At 37.2% G+C, this 23,494-nt stretch overlaps 1 protein-coding gene across 2 annotated transcripts in view; it reads right to left on the bottom strand.

The window, feature by feature from the left end:
* LOC141433966 (uncharacterized) overlaps positions 1-23,494 on the bottom strand; it is a 96,761-nt gene that overhangs the window by 71,952 nt on the left and 1,315 nt on the right. The gene's annotated exons all lie outside the window — the stretch shown is intronic.

Genomic DNA, 23,494 nt, shown 5'->3' with positions numbered 1-23,494 from the left:
ATTCCAAATTGACACTACTATACTAATCTTAAAACAAAATCCAGATGGTTTTCCAGCAAGTCGCCTTTACGTTCGGTTAAAGCATAATTTGTAAGTTCTAATGAAGATAAAGGCCAATGAGCTACTAATAATAAAGCGATAATTTGTAACGCTTGAGCTTTCGACACCATGGTAACGATGTAAACGCCACATACCTATATGGCGAGATAGCTCGTATTCATTTGTCTCCGGCGGCGAGGCGGGGGTTGACTGAATTGACGAAAATCGATGCGACCGTGCGAAGCGGCGATTACACGCGCCAACTTCCATTCATCTCACCGGTCACTTTGGCAGACAGATTACAAACCGGCCAGTGAAAACAAAGCGTTTTTATAACAAAAAAATCGGTGAATTCTTCACAACAAGCATTGCCCATAAAGCAAAAAAGCATTCAATAAAACCTACACATACAGCCATGCTGAAATTACAAATATAGATAAGTAAACAAACATAAATATACCTAGCTGTTTTTAAGAAAGCAATTTTAGTTTCGCGTAATTTAAGATAAGAATATTCGGTCGCAGAAATTATCAAGGTGCGATCCTCTCATGCGAAGGTATTGACAGATATATTGCAAAAAAAAAACTGGCATGTAGGGCCACGCGCCGTGTGGGGTTCCGCACCAATATGCGACATAATATCTAATTATAAATTTTAGTAAGTTTTTATTTATTAAGTTTTGATCGACTATTTGATACTCGGTGTGGGTTACGTCGCATAACATCTAAAATCAAATGTCATAAACTTGATACACATACGTCTAGAACGTCGAAAGCCTAAATGAATAATGTTCGTAATCAATGTATAACGTTCAAAATACATACAACACGACTGGTCGAATAAATATAACATCGAAGTACAAAATTAATAATATTATTTGTCATAAACTTGATACACATACGTCTAGAATGTCAGATGCCTAAATAAATAATGTTTGTTATATATTTACTCGAAAACATTATTCAAACAAATCATTACCTCCACATTATTAATATAGGTAGGTTAGGTTCGTTAGGTATCTTCAGATGCCCAAAGGGCAGACCGCCCAGAAATAGGAGCCCCGCTGTCAAATAAACGAAAAAATAAACGCGAACATTACTTGTATAAAACATAAATGCTTCATGAAAAATCGCTACATGGAAAAAAACGAATAAATAATAATATGTATTTTGATATGAATTTTGAACGTATACATACATAGTGAGCAGTATAGATTACAAACGTCATGAATTTAGATCTTAGATTTTTAAATTTAAGTATGATAAAAGAAGTTATTATTATCGTACGTTATGAATTTTGATGTATGTATGTATGTATTTTGATCGTATAAAAACCCACCATTCTGGGCGCTCCAATCTTCGAAGATGCTGTTCTACCTACACTCAATTCTAAAATTGAGATTTTTAAATTTCTTCTGACTTATTGTTCTAATGCTATGTAATATAAGTTCTACGCCTATGCCTATTTTGACCTAAATTAATGTATAGTAGGAATTATTTGAGGTGTCCCGATCTCGTTAACAGCCAACCTTTCCAACAAAGCCATTGTATTCTATTATGTCCTCAAGTGCATAATCTTCAGTTTAAAATGAAATGAAATATTCGATAAAATAGCTCATTGAAATAACGACTTCATTATTGAAAACAGATAGTTCATTTTAAATAAAGGTTTGTTGGCAGATTATGTTTTTCAAAATTTAGTGCGTCGTAGAAGAGCAGCCTCATATGGAAAAGTACTACTTATATGCGAACGTGTTTTTTTTTAAATGCACTTACTGCTCTAGACTATAAAGTCATTATTTCAATGCACTATTTGATTTTATAGTTCCGTTCATTTTAAACGGAGTATTATGTGGTTGAGGGCACAACAGAATACAATGGCTTTGTTGGAAAGGTTGGCTGTTAACGAGATCGGGACACCTCAAATAATTCCTTATAGCTTCTGCGCTGCTGCCTTGTTTTTAAATTCCAATCACTGAGATAATGCCAATGATAACATTTTGAAAGAAACTGTTTGAAACTTTTGAAATATCTCCCCTTCGCCATCTTATTGGACCCAAGCAACACTATCAATAAAGTATATTATTTATATATAAATATGGCATCCGTACCACAAGTGACTTGGCTCTCCCAGCTTTTTTGTCATCTGTCTACAGCACTATCACCCTCATCGGTGGCATTTTAAACGTTACCAACCCACATTGATGTTACGGTGTCGCGCCTGATGGATGCGGAGGCAGCTTGGAGTGCTGATAATCCTAGTGAGATGACCCCAGTAGTAAAAGGTAGCCAAGCTGCCTGGAGTAGTGTTTGTGTCAAAGCTTTAGTTATCCAACAGGCTCTTACAAAACTGCCAGGACTCTGTCGAACGAACTAGACTGCTGACTGTATCTGAGCCTGAATCTGGTCATTGGCTGCGTGCAATTCCTTTCCAAAACCTTGGCACACTTCTGGACCCTGGCTCACTGAGGATTGCCGTATGTTTGCGGCTTGAATTAAAAGCTTGTGAACCTCACACTTGCTGCCGGTGTGGTAATACAGTTGATGCTTTGGGACGACACGGCTTACATTGTCAACTGAGTGCTGGTCATGCACTATTACTATACGGACGGAAAGGGCCCGATGGTTGTACATTGGTGCCTTGGAGCTTGGGCAAACCTTTGGTGTGGGACGTTACTTGCTCAGATACTCGGGCTCCGTCCTACGTCAGAGGTTCTGCCAATAAGCCAGGGTTTGCCGCCGACAACGCCCAGACAAGTGCCGCAAATACGCGTTTATAAGACTAATGATTACATATTTGCGGCACTTGCGTTAAAAACTTTAGGACCGTGGGTGGTCATCCGACACCAAAAAATTTGTTCGCGAGGTGTCGGATAAGCTATGTAGTTGGCGTCTCTGGCGACTCCAGGGCCGGGTCTTTTTTCTCCCAGAGGCTGAGCTTAGCATAGCCGTGCGCGTGCAGCGAGGGAACGCCGCTAGCATGCTAGGCACGATGCCCCGGGTCGGCGAACTACAGGGTTCAGAGTTCAGACATTTTTTATTCTACATAATTTTTTATCGTTTTTATTTTTGTTGTTTATTCTTATTTTTAAATTTTGTTGTAGTTGTGTGTCTTTGTGAATGTGAATAAATGTCTTCTTTCTTTTCATTTTATATCAGTGATTCAGTAAAACCTTTATATGGCTTGGTAGCCGTAGCACTTGAAGAGTTGCATCCCTGTCTAAACAACAGGCGTGCCGCGTGTTTGAAAGGGTATAGAATGACACGTATGAGTTAAACGGCAGCGCTCTAGCTTGTATGTATGTGTAGAATCTACACTGTAGGAAGATTATAGTGAAACTGACTGCCAAATTACGTTTGTACGGGCGACGCAGCTAACGAGACTGGGTTCTGTATGTTATGTTGCATATACCTCCGACCTGATAAACATTATCCGACCTAAAAAAATATCAGGAATCTAAATTATTTAAAGCTACCTTCATGAAAACTGGATAAACGCTGTTAGATATTTCACTTAATATTACATTCTAAGCTATTACGTCGTCCGGTGTTTTAAATTAAATTAATGATTGTGCTCACGTAGCTTTTTATTATTGTTTTTATTTTGTAAGTTACCAACACCTTATTACTATTGTTGGTTCATAGAAAATATGAAACTACTACCTATATGGAACTGTTTGGTTTTGTTGTACTTAAAACACATTCACGTTACCTACATTAACAGATCACATTGATAAACAGATGTTGTATAGAGGCGAGCCTACCCCAATTTGTAATAATCAATATTTCTAGAAATGTTTCACTTCTAGAATTCAGCTTAAGCTATAGAGAACTAGAGAATCATACTTCAGACTTAACGTATTTATTAGTAATACTTATTACATTGTATTAGTAATATCATAATATGGCGCTTAAATTCCACGAACAGCCCGATAATTAGTATGTTACTTAATCTTACATACCTACATTGTGTAGAGTTGGTGTATGAATAAGCGACATGATTCAGTGATAGCCAAAAACGTGCGAGTAAATGCCTAAGTTCAGTTCCGAAACACTTTCGTATCAGCAAAATAAGTTTTTGTGAAAAAATTTTGATCGATTGATTGTATGTACATACATTGTCATGTAAACACTGTAAGTACTAAAATTCAAGTCGATCCGACCACTGGAACTGAGGTAGGTAAATTGGACTTCCACGCGGGGCCTAATTTAAACACAGGCTAATAAGGCTAGATCAAGGGGGCGGCTGACGCGAAATGGGATAGGTCGATTGAGTAAGAAACAGGAAGGTCATTACATCAGTGAGGAATTATTCATAGTTAGCCTAGGGAGGTTAGAACTGTACCTAAATCAGGCACTGCTTCCACGGTGTGCGAATGACTCATACAAGCAGTGCAAGTAAAATCAAAACTTAATTAATTACTTTTTTAATTAATAACGTAATGAACGTTAGTGTTGGAGTAATTGTACAAACAAATGACAGGCCCCATAATACGAAGTGCAAAACTCGAACTTCGTATGTTGCCGTCCCGCTGACGCTTAAGTCATTTAAATACGCGAGTGAAAGGGACGATGCGAAACGATCTTCCATTTTCAAGTTTCGTAGTAGCCCCTCTGGTGGGACGTGTGAAAAACCGCGAGTTTCGGGTGTATAATGAAAGGTTTGTATTAGGCTTTAATCGACTGTTGCATTCGGCCGGCTTGACGTTCTCTACGGCGGCTACGAATAATCGTTCCTAACGGAACATCATCAATGAGCTTTGGAAAAAAAATCCAAGTTTTTTTTTTAACTATCGTCGGAATAGTATATGCGTACCTAATTTCAAGTAAATTCGATTATTAAAAGGGGGGAAATTTGACTTGTAAGCTCCTGCTCAACTTCGTTGATTTTCTTTAAAAAAATGCACAAATGTTTGATTGTCGACTTATTTTAATTTTATTTAAAAGGTAGCGAATTATTCGTACATAACTAAAACAAATAAACAAGGCACTTGATATTGCTTCAGCTAACTGTTAATTACGAGAACATATAGGGATGAGAAAAGTGATACAAATTTTCAGTGATATCTGATGTGAAAGTAGGAAGTTGTTTAATAAACTTTGTCATTTTCTAAGTAAAATTTTCGACAATTAAAATGCAATTTGGTTTCGACTGAATCTTTTCTTGTATACATAACTGTATGTAAGTATATCGGTTTTTGTTGCGGATTGTTATGACAGTTCATCCAAAAAAAAATTCTGTGTACTAGGTACGCTAGTGTAGGTAATGTGTACAAAACGAAAAAGGCTTGTATAAAACGAAACCGTTCTAGCACTTTCTAGCACGAGAGTCGAAGTGAATGGTAGTGAAATTCAGATAGTCTGAGCACAGTTAACGACATCGGCTTGAAATTTGGTACCTACGCAAATTTAGTTTGCATGATAGTGCATATATAGACAGCGAAATGAGCTTGTGTTATAAACATTTTTTTTAACTAAAACTCATTTTTTGAACTCAAAGTTAAGCATGACGCTAGAGTTGAGCAAGTAGATAGGATCTATACCGATAGCCAAAGTTTGGTCTTAAAGTCATGTCTACGCGAATAGTAAATAACATTCACTTGTTTATGAAAAAAAAACATCTTAATTCTAAAACTAATTTGTTCATAAATTAGTTACAAACCACCAATTTCCGTACACCAGAGTGAAAAGACGCCCTTTAAGCCTATTGTCTACGGGATCCTAAAAATAAATCGTTAATCCTCAAGTGCCACTATGGGAGTTTGTAGTTAACAGTCGACAGCTACCTACAATGTTAAATGAACGTTGTATATCTGCAGTTGACAGCCCTAGTACAGTGTTAAGTGGAACGATTAACCCTAAATATGCCTCAAGGTCGAATGTGCCGGCCGCGCGGCTGTATTCGATCCGACTGTACACGTTCCGCTATTCTGTATTATGTAACAACCTCCCAACTCTCGAGTACCTACTCCTGACACAAGCTGCTTTGTCTTCGATGGAATAGTTTCTGCTAGAATTTAAATGTCACGGACACAGCCACAGATCTAATAGTAAGAGCCAAGAGGAATAGACTAATCACGAGAGCTAGCAGCTATAATTGGTCAAAAAATACAAGCAAATTTAGAACCACCTTCTCTTTTCAAGTCGCTTAAAAATAGGTTATTGCAGAAAATGTGGCATAAAAAGAATTAAATTTCATCGGTGAGTGTCATTTGGGAATCCATTTTCGAGGCGAGATTTCAATTTTGCGAGATCTCGGCATTTTCGAGATCTCAGGTGAAATTCAAAAAAAGATTGTTTTACTCAGTAAATAAAAATGCTATGAAAACAGCTAAGTTGTGATCAAGTCCTGAGTGATTGGTGTCCTTCTGACTGCCGTATTCGATTCGATGCCTTTGTGTCAATTTTGTGCCTATTTGGATTGACTTCATATGAACATGTAATTCTCTTGTGCACTATATTCATTAAATGCATGCAGAATAGGTACGCCATACAGCATTGTCACGTCAAGTGGATGCCTTTAATGGGCTTTAATTCGCGCGTTGCAAAAATATTACCCCAGCCCCAGCTGCAATCACAATCTGCAACCTGGAGTGGAGCTGTACGCCTACCTACTTTTATATACAGTAAAGCGTGTCACACACTAAGTAGATACGACAAGATATTTGTATCTGAACGCATATCTGTCAATATCGCTCCCTATACAATTCAATGAGCTAACACACACAGCGCAGATAACTTATATTTTATCGTGAAGTATCTGTAGGCACCGACATATATCGAAAGATGGCAAAGATATTATCTGCGTGTATAAATTGATCTGTGTTATAATATCTGCCGATATAAATATGATATAGTGATATAGTATTTTATCTGCAGGTAGATACAGGTTGATGTGAGAGCCCCGCTGCACGCGAGTAAATCTAGAAGAGATAAACACAAAAACATTCTGTATAAACAATCCGCGCCAAAAAACAAGTCTACTCAGTTTGAAGGATTTAGACTGAATGTATCGTCTCGTATATTATCGTATATGCGTAGTGTGTGATAGTTTCAGATCATTAAGTTATTATACGCAGATAAAATATTATCGTATCTGCGTGCGTGCGTGTGTGACACTCTTAACTATTATCTCGGAAATCAGATCGGAATAGGATTACACGAAAACCTATGTATAAGAAATATGTGGTTTAAAATTGAGGATATAATTAAAAAAAAAACAACTCAATACAAGCTCGACTTTGGTGCGGCCGCAAACGAGTCTGGGCTTCTGTCACCCCTCAGGTTCAGCGACACGACAACGTCTCGCCGGGACTAAACTCATTTAGACGGGGTGAAGCAAACTGCACAAACCCAGTTGAATTTTTACGCCAAGAGTTTTTTCTTCAGTACATGAAAAGAGGTCAAAGTGGAGAAAAACAACAAATTTTTCCCACAATAGGAAACGGTGTCCTGGTTTTAATTTTTTTTTACAAGCTATCTAAAAATTTATCAGCTACTCGTAAGGGCCATGTAAAAAGAGCCCGAGCGCATAGGTACTTACATCAGTTAGATCTGAGGCCATATTGTCGCGATCCCGTTCACCATCTCTTTCTACCCTCGTCTACAGAACAAAGTGGTGAAAACGAGTGTGATTCCAATTACACAAAAAACCGGCCAAGAGCGCGTCGGACATGCCCGAAATAGGGTTCCGTAGCCATTACGAAAAAATTAAGTTATATTTTTCTAAGTATTTCGTATTTTGTACGGAATCTTCCAAGTTTAGGTATATTTTTATTCCTTAGGCTGCTATTTACTCTTAAACTAATGTGTGTGAACCTAGCATATCAATCTCAAGCAAACTTAGCCGTTATAGTTTTCCTTGAAAGTTTGATATACTTACTATCATCCTGAATTTTTTCAAAATTTTCCACCCACCGGTTTAGATTTTAGAGAGGGGGGACGCTCGATTTGAATGAAAATTTGCAGTTTAAAGTTGAATATTTCGCAAACAAATCGCTGAATAGAAAAATCGTCTGTGTAAACCCCTAATGGTTTTATAAGACCTATCCAACGATACCCCACGCTATAGATTGGATGAGAAAAAAAAATCACCCCCACTTTACGTCTATGGGAGGTACCCGAAAAAAAAATTTTTTTTTTATACCATTTGGTCGGCATAGTTTACATATATATCCGTGCAAAATTACAGCTTTCTAGTATTGATAGTCCCTGAGCAAAGCCGCGGACGGACAGACAGGCAGACAGACATGGCGAAACTATAAGGGTTCCGTTTTTGCCATTTTGGCTCCGGAACCCTAAAAAGGCTTCTCTGCAGAAATTATGGTAGGTATGCAGAGTAATTGTTTTGACTTTCGTAGGTTTGTCAGTACAGTACTATTTTGAATTGAAAACGCCTTGGCTGCATGCCGAGCTCGATTATCTAATGCAATTTCTAAATGAAATAAATGAAAGGCTTCAGAATTCTCGCTGTTTCAATCTTTCATATCGTTCATCTATGTGATATTACCAACAATAAACTGCATCTTTTGTTATAAATAAAAGCCAGTATAATATTTTGTTTCGTTAGAATCACAAAGTGACATTTATTTAAACTACTAACTACTAACTCCACAAGTTCAGCGACACGGTGGCGACTGGCATGTCTAAACCAATTTCGTGAATGGGATGGCAGGCCAAATCGCATTGAGAGTGTTCCTGATTTTTTTTTTTTTATTTAAATGCTTTTAAAAAAAGAAGGTGACTCTCGATTCGTCTGCCAGCTTTCATATATTTATGTGCATTCCCGTATTTTTATAATTTGACTAGCTGTTGCCCGCGGCTTCCCCCCCCCCCCGTTGTATTTTTTCTTTCCTAAAAACCTTCTTTTGATAATAACAAACACAACAAAAAAAGAATTAGCAAAATCGGTCCAGCCGTTCCCGAGTTTTGCGCTTAGCAACACATTTTACGATTCATTAGGGTTCCGGAGCCAAAATGACAAAAACGGAAGGAGTCTGTCTGTCTGTCTGTGTCTGTCTAAGTGATTGAAGCTCAATATGTAGTGCGTAGGCGAGTTAGGCGACTACCTATAGGTCCACTCCTGCTGGCTCGTGCTGAGGCACCGACTTTAGACTGGTAGAAAATTATTTTCATGATTTCTGTAGTCGGTTAATTTTTTTGTTATAAAATTTTTATTCCACTCTGGAACGTAAGTCTTGTCATTTGCTTGATAACATCTGTCATCTCACCAGCTCCGCTTCAGTCTGACTCTATAATTCAATATCCATCCCCGCAGACCCATTCCGTGGCAATCTCAGCTTAGTATTACATTTTCGTACCAAATTTCAATTCGATGTTATTAAGCGTTGAAGAGTTCACAATCTGCAGAAAAGATCCTGGCTGAACCAATAGAATTTCACTATCCGTTTATTTTATTGTCACCAATTAAAATAAGTATAAGGACTAAATTTCAAGTATAAGCTCAATTGGATACCAGGAAGCGATTGAAAATGCTTTGCAAATCATGAAGCCACCACTTTATACCCACGCAAAAACAAATAAACAAAAAGGAAACTAAAATATACAAACGTTGTGAGTTAAATAAAAGCTAAATCCTTTTAAAGTCCGGCTCGCTTGCATGTGGCCTGAAATCATGGTTCGCAAAATCGAAGCTTTAGTGTTTTGGATGTGTTTGTGCGTACATTTCTCTCATTTCGTGCAAAACGCAAAAATTTGCGAGAAAATATTTATTTCTTTTATTTGCGCGCTTGTTAGAAGTTTTGCGATAAAAGAACATATGTTATTTAGTTCCCAGTTGATTTTACTTAAAATTAGCAGAAATGTGTTTTTTTACATTTCTTGAAAGTATAGTAATGACAAATGAAATGCTTCATTACCATGTGTCGGTAATGAAAAATTGCTGTCAGAAAGAAATAAAAATCCACGTCAAATCAAGGTTTTTTTTTCACTTAAAAAAAACGCAATTACCTAACTAAACAAAACAAAATCATTTAAAGTTAAATCAACCTTAATTTACTCCACTAAGCAAACGTATTATAGTAAATTGTTTAAAAAAAAACATTACCATTTTTTATTATCATTGCCATTTTCCTGGTGATAAATGGTAAATGATGGTAATGACAGGAATGGTAATGATATTTTATTGGTTTGATTCATCGATTTACTTCTTTAGTAAAGACAATACGTACTTAGTGTCACAACTGAAAGTATTCAAACCTTATGGTAATCATTTTAGTATTTATAATCATCATCATCATCATCATCATCATCCCAGCCTATATACGTCCCACTGCTGGGCACAGGCCTCCTCTCAGAACAAGAGGGCTTGGGCCATAGTTCCCACGCGGGCCCAGTGCGGATTCACCGCAAAGCTCGTGGTAAATTTCAAATGTAATTCCGCACATGAATTCCAAAAAACTCAGAGGTGCGAGCCGGGGTTCGAACCCACGAGAGCTATGCTTGAGAGTATTTATAATACTAAATGATTATTATTTTTATGATTATTTTATTTTTTGTATTTAGTATTTATGACACTTTCAATACTTATCACCAAAAAGCGCAAATGTTAACGAAACAAAATGCGTACCAAAGGTGAAATTCAGACAGTCAACATTATTTTTTCCAAAATCGGCCAGCGTCTGTTCTATTTGCTGTCTACTGGTCAACTAGAAGTCAAATTCCGACACGCGCGGAAGGGGCGAGGCATAACACTTCAAGTGTTCACGAGCTGTTTTTCTTAAATTTCCAATTTTTCTTAAATTAAATTGAACTTATGGTAATGACAATTTTTTGTACAAAATTATCTGTGTTCAGTGTACGTAAACAACAAACGCTATATATTTTTTAACTTTACATTTTTAATCCTTGATATGTACTTTAAACATAATAGAAGAACAGCACTCCGTGAAACATCAGGTTATTTTATTATTAAATTGAATTTACTAAAATTCGCCCCTTGCACGGCGATGGTAATGAGATTTAGGCTATAAAAAAAATATTATTACTTACTAATTATCATATTAAGTAAAAAGTTTTAGGTGGCAAATATACTTTGATACTCAGCTAAAACGTAAAATATTTGGTTGTTGTAGAGTACGTAGTTTTGTTTTAATTTAGATGGACATGCGATTTGCACGAAATGAGAGAATAACCCTACTATACGCTCAAGAATCTATGTGTATCGAAAATACAAACTGAGACATGGATACACAGAAAAACCAGAAAAAGAGACCAGGGCTGGGAATCGAACCCAGGTCCTCAGCAATTCGTGCTGCGTGCTGTAACCCCTACACCACCGCTGGACAGGAATCTAGACACGAATTTTTACTCAGGTTGCTTATTTCTACTACGCTACTTATGCTTATATACTTGTTTGTATTTTCGATATGGTTTCACGGGATACCCGTAAAAGTAACAAATTTGGAGTTGAAATAAAAAATACAAAAAGACTAAAAAAAAAACAATCATAATCTACGTGTAATTTGTGAGCTTGAAATTCCGCTATTTTCAAATACCAGGACCTACCTTTGACCTCGATAAGTGTCGGTATCAAATTTGGCATCAGTATCTGTAGGACAAGTACAGGTTCAGAGCGTTTATATTACAGGTAGGTAATAAATAAAGCACATACTGGTACCACTTAACTAAACTAGCGATTGCGAGTCTGAGCGGTGAAATCCACGTTAGAAACCTGGAGTTAGGTACATCTAAGGTTTGAAACTGTTTGTGGCATGTTTCAGTAGCATTCAGTTTACAACCTCTTTTTTAAAAAAGTGAGTCGGACCGGCCGGCGCCGCCCCTCATTGCGCTAAGCGCAGAAACATATTTGCATTTCCTCTACCTCTACCTACCTACATACATTGCCATAACAAAGTTATCTTGAAGTTGGTTCACAAATGTAGTTTAATTTGAAAAATCGTTTGTGCGTTTTGTGTCTAGTGAATAAAACTGGTGCGTTTAAGCTGTTCGTTCTAAGTCAGTTCGGTTCAGTACCATTCAAATTTCTAAGGGGACTAAATTGTCGTGCTGCCCACTCAGAACTGTGGCAATTTTACAGGTTGGTAAAGATCCAATATTTCTGTTTCATCACCTTAGTTAGTCTTAGAAAATTAAAAAGCTCTGTAGAGTGGGGAGCGAGCAGGCAACGGGAGCGAGAGCGAAAGGTCCCTTTCCACTTTTTACGCTTATCTTGGAAACCTCCTTAGTCAACTGCCAAGAACCTTCGTATTTTTCGCGCATGTCTTCGTATAAATAGATTTGTATGTGGTTTTAAATATGAACAATACAAAGTCGTGCTCGTGCAATTTGATGATTAGAGGATTAGAAATTTTATTGTGTGTTTTCCTTCCAAATTTGATGCCACTTTTTGTTCGCTTCTTGTGCTAAAAAAACCGTTTAAAAAGCGAAAATTAATTAAAGCCTGTATTTATTAATACTTAAAGGTGTTTAATTTTCTGTCACATAAATGAACCTCTTTATATGTTTCTGAATGCGATCATTTTAAAGTCGGTGCCAAGCGCTACGGGCACAGAATACATAATAGTACAAGTGGTAGTAGCTATGTAAGCTCGTAATGTAATGAAATGACTAGGTCTTCTACTGCTAGCTCGTGCTGAGGCACCAACTTAATTAATTACTTCAACTTTTGTTAACTGTACGCTCAGTGTAAGTTTTCGGTTACAAAATAAGTCTCGATCGCGTTCGCGTTAAAATCTCAATTTATATGGAGACACGAACAGCGCCTCTAGTGGAACGTTTGCGATGTTCGTGTTTCCATGCAAATTGAGATCTGAGATGAGAGAAAACTTACATTAATTTCACAGATATAGAAAACACGCCCAGTACCTATTTAGCTTTTTTAATGTGGTATTCGTAGCAAATTAAATACTTCTACATAATAAAACTATCTGGACGGAATGATGTTTGTATATTGAAACAATTTGAGAAAAACTTAGTAGGGGTATTTATTATAGCAATAGAACCCAAAGGAAAGGCTTTCAGTTTTTTTTCGGTTGGTCTGTTTGTCTGTACTTTTGTTAGCGCTAAAATCAGAAACGGTAGACAACATTACCTACTTATTTGAAGCTACTCCATGCATATAGGTATTTTAAATTAATCGTAATAGTTCGTAAACTATCATTTATTATTTGTGGAATTCAGGTTAGGTACCGTTAATTACAGATAACAGTAAAGTAAATAATAATTAAATTAAAATAAAACTAACCTAAACATATATTTAAATTCAAAATGAAATGATATTTTTCATGTTAAAAAGTCAAAGTCAAAGTGATTTATTTGTAAACATGTTATTATGTATAACTGATTACAGTGGTGGAAAAGTTTGGCGTGCAACATTATGTTTTGCCGATAGCGAGGCGTACAAAAATTAGATGAAATTAAAATAAAAAAAACCGGCCAAGAGCGTGTCGCCCAAAATAGGGTTCCGTAGCAATTACGAATACATTAAGTAATATTTTTCTAAGGATTTCGTATTTTATACGGAATCTTCCAAGTTTTGGTATATTTTATACCCAAGGCTGCTATTTACTCTTAAACTACTAATAATTCTCGAGCAAACTGACTTGACTTGAAAGTTTGATATACTTTCTACCATTCTGATTTTTTTCAAATTTTTCCAACCCCGGTTTAGATTTTAGAGGGGGGGGGGACGCTCGATTTTAATGAAAATTTGCACTTTAAAGTTGAATATTTCACAAAAAAATCACTGAATCGAAAAATCGTCTTACCAAACGCCTAATGGTTTTAAAAGACCTATCCAACGTTGCCCCACACTATAGGGTTAGATGAGAAAAAAAAATCACCCTCACTTTACGTCTATGGGAGGGAACCTAAAAATATATTTTTTTTAATTTTGAATTGTACCATTTTGTCGGCATAGTTTACCTATATATTCGTGCAAAGCTTTCTACCATTGATAGGCCCTGAGCTAAGCCGCGGACGGACAGAAAGACAGACAGACAGACATGGCGAAACTATAAGGGTTCCGTTTTTAGGGTTCCGGAGCCAAAATGGCAAAAACGGAACCCTTATAATTTCGCCATGTCTGTCTGTCTGTCCGTCCGCGGCTTTGCTCAGGGACTATCAATGCCAGAAAGCTGTAATTTTGCACGAACATGTATGTAAACTATGCCGACAAAATGGAACAAAAAATGTAAAAAAAAAGGGTTGTGTTCTCCCATAGACGTAAAGTGGGGGTAAGATTGGTTATTTGGAATCTTTTTTGTATTTTTTATTTCAATTCCAAATTTTTACTTTTACGGTCATCCCGTAAAACCGAAATTGAAAATACAAACTGAAATATAGATGCACAGAAAAAAACAGAAAAATAAGACCATCACTGGGAATCGAACCCAGGTCCTCGGTAATCCGTACCGCGTGCTATACCGCTACACCACTGATGGTCAAGGTGATGGTTTGGGTTTGACCATCAGTGGTGTAGCGGTATAGCACGCGGTACGGATTACCGAGGACCTGGGTTCGATTCCCAGTGATGGTCTTATTTTTCTGTTTTTTCTGTGCATCTGTATTTCAGTTTGTATTTTCAGTAAAGTGGGGGTGTTTTTTTTTCTCATCCTGCCTTATAGTGTGGGGTATCGTTGGATAGGTGGTTGCTAAGACGGTTTTTCTATTCAGTGAATTGTTCTCTAAAATCTAAGCCGGTAGGTGGAAAAAATTGAAAAAAATCAGAATGGTAGTACCTGAGTATATCAAACTTTCAAGGAAAACTATAACGGTTAAGTTTGCTTGAGAATTATTAGTAGTTTAAGAATAAATAGCAGCCTAAGGTATAAAATATACCTAAACTTGGAAGATTCCGTATAAAATACGAAATCCTTAGAAAAATATTACTTTTTTTCGTAATGAAACCCTATTTTGGTCGTATCCGACACGCTCTTGGCCGGTTTTTTCCATTTTGGCTCCGGAACCCTAACTAGGATTAAAATAAAATAATATAGGTACCAACACAAAAAAATAAATGATTAAAATATAAAAAAAGTTTTCAAGTATGTCAACGCTAATAAAAACTAATTATTGAATCTGAAATTGAATAATAGCATTTAGAAATTAAAAGTTTAGGGAGCTTATTCTTAAATTCCTGCAGTGGCAGCAATCTCAAGGCAATAGGTATTTTATTATAAATTTTGCTTGCTAAGCAGAATACGCTTTTTCGCATTAGTGCGGTGCGTGGGTGCGTGCTATTACCGAACAGACGTCATGGGTGCGATGAATATTCCTCTCATACATTTAAACGTTTTGTACGATTAACACGGTCTAATTTTTTGGATTCCACTCACATCTGAATTCTAATTGTAATGGGTCCATGTCATCATTATCATCATTAATACCATCATCAACACCCTCAATACCAACCATCATCATCATCATCACTAGCAACGACCATCATCATCACCGTTAACCATCATCATCATCACCATGACTAACAATCATCATCATCATCATCATCACCATGACTAGCAATCATCATCATCATCACCGTCAACCATCATCAATCATCATCATCATCACATCATAATCACCGTCATTTCATTATCACCATCGTCATCATTTTTGAGAAAAGCCCTACAAGCTTCGACCAGTAATTGCCATCCTGACCTCGTATCATTGACTTGGCGGTTCGGCCATCAAACTTCTACTCGTCCAGGATGGCTTACTTACTGGATTCTGCAGTAATGTACTAATAGATGCAAATATTGTGTGCGTGCGTGCGTTTGTGCACATATTTGTAACTTTTTCACCCTAAAGTGGATTGACAGATTTTAATGACATTTGGTATGCAGTTCACTCAGATGTTAACTTACTGGATCTCTCGAGATAACACGTAGTATTTTTTATCCTCATATTCCTACGGGATCAGAATGCAATCCCGAAATATATTAATCTCTAGGTTTAGGCTCTAAACTTTACAGACATGGCTTGTTTTGACGGACACTATTTTTACAACGTTAATGTAGACCACGGTTTAATGTTTGGGAATATCCACTGGAATTTTGTAAAATCATGGAACTCTTAACGTAAACGCTGGCTCTAATGATAAACGCGAGCTAGGCCCCGGGTAAAGGCTAGTAACAAATAATCAGATTTCGAAAAACACCTGACTAAACGTGATAAATAAATGTAATATTTTATCTTAATACATATCGTTTATAGTCTTGCAATCATTAACAAAGACATTAGGGAGAAACGTTACGAAATTGATGATTTCGTATGAAATCTTATCGAAATAGTGGCTTAATAGTAAAGTGACTATTGTAACCATAATAAAAAACGTAGGAATTTCATAATAATTGTCGTCATCGTCCATGGGAAACGATACAATATATAGGCTGAAGCCAGCCATTTTCAGTCGCGAAATTTCTGCTGCATTCAGCTTTATACAAAAGACCAGTTTGTGCCACACGGAGACTTAAAATGAAACACATACACACACACGCATACATTGTATGAAACCAAAATTACGCGACCGATAAGCGCGACTCACAACTCAAAAAATTACGCTTGTCTGGTTTCACCCTGAAATCAAAATTACGCGACCGAAAATACGCGACTCCCAACTCCAAAAATTATGGTTGTCTATCTTCACCCTAAAATCAAAATTACGCGACCGATAAACGCGACTCACAACTTAAAAAAATACGCTCATCTGTTTCGCCCTTGATATTATAAACAAATAACGAGTATTTATTTATACAAGTTGTCGACTCGGATTGACTAATTTTTTACGCTCTTCAATTTGATGTGCATTTCGTTCCAGTCAACCGTAGCCCTTGACGAAATTATTAATATAGATTTAATACAAAAACGGGTGTCGTTTCCTGCTAGGAGCTTGTTGCAGTCGAGCTCATGTCGGAGCTGTTGAACCATGAATGACTCTGCAAAACCTATTCTCAGTAAATATCATTAATAATAAATAAATAATAAATTCATTTATTTCAGGCAACTTGGCCCATACAATAAATACCTTACAGACTGACATACAAATTTATAATTAAAAATATTTTAAACTAATTTGGTGACAAAACGTCGTGACCCCGTTGAGCCCATTCACCTGCGGCATGGTGCCCCGGAACCGCCGGAACACGACGTCTTTCGGCCAGAAGGCAGCACTCGCGATGGTCCCCATCAGCAGCCGCGGCACGCGCACCACAAACGAGCTAGAACACCCTCAGTGTGTATCCGCTCTTCCGACGGACGTATTCCACCATATCAGCGACTGCGACGGTGTGATGCAGACGCGACACATACAGTACCGTATTCGGCGTGGCCGCCCTCAGCCCGGAGCCTGGATCCGGTTCTGCAGAGCCACACTGACTCTTGCAAGGTTTCTTGCGAGCCTTGCTTTTATTCTGCACCAATGTGAACCCCTCCTCATCCACTTTAGTGCTCAAGGGCACAAGACAATGTGTAATGTATAACAACGAATATCTTTATGATATTTGCCCAGTGACCACAGTGCACACAGTCTGACAAGTTTATCGCTCCCAACGCGTACCGATTTCGCTCTTTACTTTATACTTTTGTTTAAAAATGTCATTAGATTTAAAATTTGAACATTTATTTTCAGATCAAAGTATGATACATCTATAAATAAAACCAAAACTAGAATTTATTGAACCATTTATACGAGTTATAAGCAAATAAGGAAAAAATTAGGGACCTTTAGTTAGACTTGACAATAGAAGTGGCCGCAACTATGACAATGTGATCTGATGGCATGTCAATGTTGGCAACTTAAGTTACGAAGTTGGAGAGCAACGCGCGAACTCTTGACTTAGTTATGGTGCAATACCTTCGCTGTAACCAATAGCTTCTGCTTATTAGTCCAGCATAGCCTATTTTCTTAACTATTTGCATCAACATTGGCGGTCACAAGTCAACCTATGAATTAGAATGAGTACTTATTGTTCAGAAGATCTTGTAGTCTTGTTAAATGAGAGGTGTTGAAATTGTCTGTTTAAAATTTTAAATAGCGATTGTCCGACATTTTATCTTCGTCTCATCCGGGCTCAAAAGTAACCCTATGTTCATTTAGAATTAGCTCATATAGTTTTCTGTTATTAGTAAATAATTTGAAAACCGTGTTACGCAACTACCCAAAAAAGGAAGGTAATGTAACTAAAGTGCATTTAATAAACTGCGGGTAGTCCGCAACGTAGTAATCTCAATGATTTTGACGAAATTTGGTATGGAGGTAGCTGACAGAGTGGTTAGGATCTCCCCAAAATCGTCTTTTCCAGTAGCTAAATTTCCAGTGCACATTTTCCTATTCTTGATTTACACAGATGTATTAAGTATTGATCGAGCTCCTATTTTTGTGTAGTTATGGCCCAAATATAAACTAAGTCTACCAAGTTTCTGTGTCGATTAGAATTAGAAAAAAAAGCGATGTAAAAATAAGCTCCAGTAAAAAAAGCATATTGGGAAAAAAAGCATTTAGGAAAATCTGCGAAAATACGTCTGGTGTAAATTAAGAATAGGAAAATATCCGAATAGAAATTTTGCTACTAGGAAATAACATCATTACGAGTATCATCATGTCAGCCGAAAGGCGTCCACCGCCTGGACATAGGCCTCCCCCAAGGCTAACACATTATACCTAAAATTTGTACTGGGTACTAAATATCCGATCGTATTTATAAAATTAGTAACAAGATAAAATTGGATGAAATCAATGTTTATAATTAACTAGCGTTACCCGCGACTCCGTCCGCGTAGAATTCGGTTTTCACTATTCCGCTGGAACTATGACATTTTCCGCGATAAAAAGTATCCTATGTCTTTCCCTAGGACTCAAACTATCTGTATACCGAGTTTCATCTAAATCAGTTCAGCGGTTTAGACATGATGAAATATCAAACCAACAAACACACTTACAAACTTTCGCATTTATGATATTAGCGGTGTTTAGTTATTCATCTCTATATTATTACAAAATTTAGACATTTTTCCATTGCAGCTCAGAACGAGTTTTAGATATTTTGGGAGTTGTACGTTTTACTTAACTTTGAGATATTGTTTATCAAGTTAATTTGAATTGCAGACATGCCAAGAATACGGTGCTTTAAGAAGTAGATGTAAGTCTTTTCGACTTTTAGACATTTTTCAAACTAGCTTATCTTTTAGGGAACTGAGTAAACATTAAGTAATCAAGTAAACTAAAAATGAGTTTACATAGTTACGTAGTGGTAAAATCAACCCACATCTACACGCGTATAATCAACCAAAAACAAAATCATTTAACTCTGTCGTTTGCGGAGTAAATGTCAAACGATTCGGGACTCGCATATTATACGGGTTACCATGCCTTCTCGAAAAAAAAATACAAATCTTTCGCGAAAGTTTCGCAAGTCTGAGGAAGACCGCGCGGCCGCGGTGAGAAACTCAGGTCTAGCCAGGCAGGGCAGGCCGCTTCGCTTTTGATCGAAAGGCAAGCCAGCGAGAGTCTGGGTTGCGTTGCGATCCCAAAGACATCGTACGCAATCTTTGATATCAATCGATGTAGAAAAAAATTTAAACAAAAAAAATGAACCGACTACAAAAATCCATGAACATAATTTTCTATCAGTCTGAAGTTGGTGCCTCAGCACGAGCCAGCATGAGTGGACCTATAGTCATCTTCTTTATCTACGCACTATATTATTATATTAGACTTAACAACTGTAGTCTTCATCATCAGTTCCACTTCACCAAATGATGATTTTCAAGAGCAAATGCACGAGTTACTACTAAATATATCCAATTTACCATAGTTCCCTACAATCCCTACAATATTTGAAGAGTTCCCTCGATTTCCTTAAGATCCGATCATCAGATCCTAATTTGGTGCTTATGGAACCTAATTGAAGGCATTCCTATACGAAACGGGCAATGCGGGACATTACCTCATTCCTATGGAGTATTGTATAAGTATAAAAATCTACGCAGACGAAATCGCGGGCAAAAGCAAATTATTATAAAGGAACACGAAAATTTTGAAAACCACTAAAGGCTTTTGTAATTACACAATTTAGGTCAGGTTCTTATACAGAGTTCTACGAATAAATAGATTTATAGAATCCTTGTACTTTCAAGTATAAAAGCAATTAGCGCCACTTATTAAATGGTGAGAGTAAGAGTACGTACGACGCTTATTTTAAAAGCATTTTCCGATGTCTATAAAAGGTTCCACAGAATTTTTCATTCAAGAACATAATTATCGAATTGAAGATAGTTAGTCTGCTATTTCTTTTCTTGCTTTCTTTATAAAAACTAGCTGTAGCCCGCGACTCCGTCCGCGTAGAATCCGTTTATCACTATCCCGCGGGAACTATGCAATTTCGTCTACGAGTAAATCGGTTCAGTAGATCCAGAGATTACCTCGTACAGTCACCAGAACCAATATCTGACACATAAAGCGTGCATAAATATTGATACGATTCTATTTCTAGGGCCGGAAGGACTTGTCAGAGATTTTTGCACGCTCCGCTGTGTGCAGATATTAATGCTGGTGACTGTACAAACTCACAAACTTTACCTTTTCATAATAACAGAAGGTAAGTATAGATTTGCTAATTATCATTTCTTCTTCTCAATCGCTCAATCATCGCTGAGGATCGTGACTCCGTTTCAGCTTGTCAACAGCAATTCTCCATCGGTTACGATCAGCTGCCTGGTGGAGTGCAGCGCTGATTGGTAGGTTGATCTGCTCTGAGATCTGATCAGACCACCGTCTTGGGCTCCGGCCTCTGGGTCTTTTACCCTCAACTTTCCCTGTGACCATTAAGCGTTCTATTGCTAGCATTATTATCATTTAAATGTGGATTTTTGTTTGTTGTTTGTCTGAAATAAATACATTGCATCTCGTATTTGCATATAGGGAGGTGCATTGATAAATAGGTTTCATTCTGTATCGTAGTTAAGTTCTATGTATTTTCTTTTACGCCAGGGGGGTACAAGTGCACCCCCTTGCACTCCAATCCCGGCGCCTATGCGTGATTGAAGGTACTAAACAGACTTACAAACTTATAATATTAGTGTGATAGGATAAGAAACTAGCCTCGAAGTGAAGACTTGCAATTTCCACATTTTTACAATATTAAAAAGGAGGAGGTTCACTGTTCGTCGCGTTGCAACCCTGATGGAGTGTGTTTAGATAATTTCTTAATTTGATTTCACTCATTGAGAATTGTAGAGCGGGGCAGAAAGTTCCTGCTTTGAAATCAGTTTAATTACAGTTTTTTAGATAATGAGAAAAGTTAGAATGGATGGTAAAGGTTGCGTTTATTGACCATATGTGGTCATTATAATTTTATCTACATATTTCTTTGAAGATTTCTTAACTTCAAACTATAAGCTGTGTTTAAAACAAAATGTGATTTCTCAAAAAATAAAGTCCAAAATACCTTCACACTTATATTCAAACAGATGAATATAACACTATTTAGGTACCTATTCTTATTGTGGCATTGACCTTTATGTGAATGTGTCTTGAAATTAACACCAATTAACAATAACAACACATAAACTGTTAAGTATTTAACGAATTTTCGACACATAGCTACTCTTAGTACAGCGCAATACAGAGGCCAAACAATTCAGCAATCTCAAGTTACTTTATTCAGCTGTTTTCATAACACGTTAATGAGTCAGTCAGACCGGTTCTTTTCATGTAGGTATAGTTTTGAAATGCGATACCTGTCTAAACGAGCGTGCATGTGGTCATCTACCTAATACTTCTGCTTAATATTATTCAGTAACCTAAAAAATAAAAAAAATATTTTACATTAAATAATCACAAAATTGTTTTTATATGAGAGGTCGTATTTTAATTATAACCAAAAAAATAGCCAAGTGCGAGACGGGCACGTGCACTGAGGGTAAAAAAATGGTAGGTTTCTATGAACATCCAGTGTTAGTGTTAGTAGAGCCCGCGAGCTCTAAAAAAAATATTTTTACGACTAACTAGTTGCAAAATTAACCCGAGCGGTGATTTTGTAGTCCTATACAAATTTATACTTTCTCGGTACAGTTCAGCGCGACATGGTATATTAATACTTAAATTAAAAATGAGTGACGACAAAACAGCAATCGTGATAGCGCCTTGCCTACTATGAAATGAGGCTCGCTTGCCTTGCAATTGCTGCTAAGCAATATTTACTAACCTTTTATTTGATGGATACTGATTTTCAGGTAGGTAAACCTGCCTGGCTGGCTGGGATTTTCTTCCACTCCCCGCCATTTAACGTAATAAAAGACGGTAGGAATTATTATTGTTAAAAATGCCGAAATGGAAAACCACAAACTGCTTTACATTATCTATACAAAAGGAGGTGTCTGATTTTGACTGTTGTTTAATCTCCGGGTACTTGTTACGAAACAATGTGATATCAACGCAGCCATACGAAAGTTAAGATTGTATGTTTTTTAAACAATCACTGCTATGCACTATAAACACGCGCACCTGTCTAGTGTAGTAGAAATACTTAGTTCAAAATATGTTGCTCTTTGTACAATAATTATAAAGGCTTTGCAATTTGCTCCTTTATTTATAAAGCCACGATGCAAATGTACCTATGCACCTAAAAGCTTGCCTTCCTGTGGCCACGTCACGTTTGTTTATAGGTACATTCTTGGTACCTACCTATATAGGGAACTTCTGTGGTCGGTGCCTACTGTTGATTCTCAAACCTCGTTTTCTCTGCTCTGTTTACGACCTGTCACCTTAGATTTTTGGTTGTGCCATTGAGTATTTCTAAAGCTGAGTAACCCGAAGAAGCTTTGGTCTATCGATATATTCTTTATGCCTACCTATTAATAAAATTTGCAAGCCGTGGTAAATTTGTTGTACTTACCTACTAAGTATACTTAAAGTAGTTTTGCTTGCTTATATAATCATGTACATGTACATTTGAAATTTACCACGAGCCTTGCGGTGAAGGAAAACATCGTGAGGAAACCTGCCCAAACCTGCGAAGCGATTCAATGGTGCGTGCGAAGTTCCCAATCCGCACTGGGCCCGCGTGGGAACTATGGCTCTAAGCCCTCTTGTTCTGAGAGGAGGCCTGTGCCCAGCAGTGGGACGTAAATAGGCTGGGATGGTGATATAATCATGTGGCCGTTTGTGTGAAGACTGCTGCTCCTTTTTGTACTGCGCTGATATGTAGAGAGAGAGAGAGAGAGAGAGAGAGAGAGCATCGCCAAGCGAGAAACGGGAAGCAGAATATTGAAGATTACCTAGCATAGATAGGCGTATATAGAGGCGGGGGGGCTGGATGGGCCGTATAAGTTGTGGATTAAGTACTTACCTATAATATAAGGTATATAATATAAAGTAAGGTAATAAGCCGATGATAGGAGCTAGATGATCTTTTTTCTTTTTCGGGTTCGGGATAGTTAAATAAAGTCGGTATTGCTAGCAAATGTAAACAGTCCATGAG

Source organism: Choristoneura fumiferana, chromosome Z (genome assembly GCF_025370935.1).
Source record: "Choristoneura fumiferana chromosome Z, NRCan_CFum_1, whole genome shotgun sequence".
NCBI classification, from domain to species: Eukaryota; Metazoa; Arthropoda; class Insecta; order Lepidoptera; family Tortricidae; genus Choristoneura; species Choristoneura fumiferana.
This window is presented reverse-complemented; position numbering and strand designations above follow the sequence as displayed.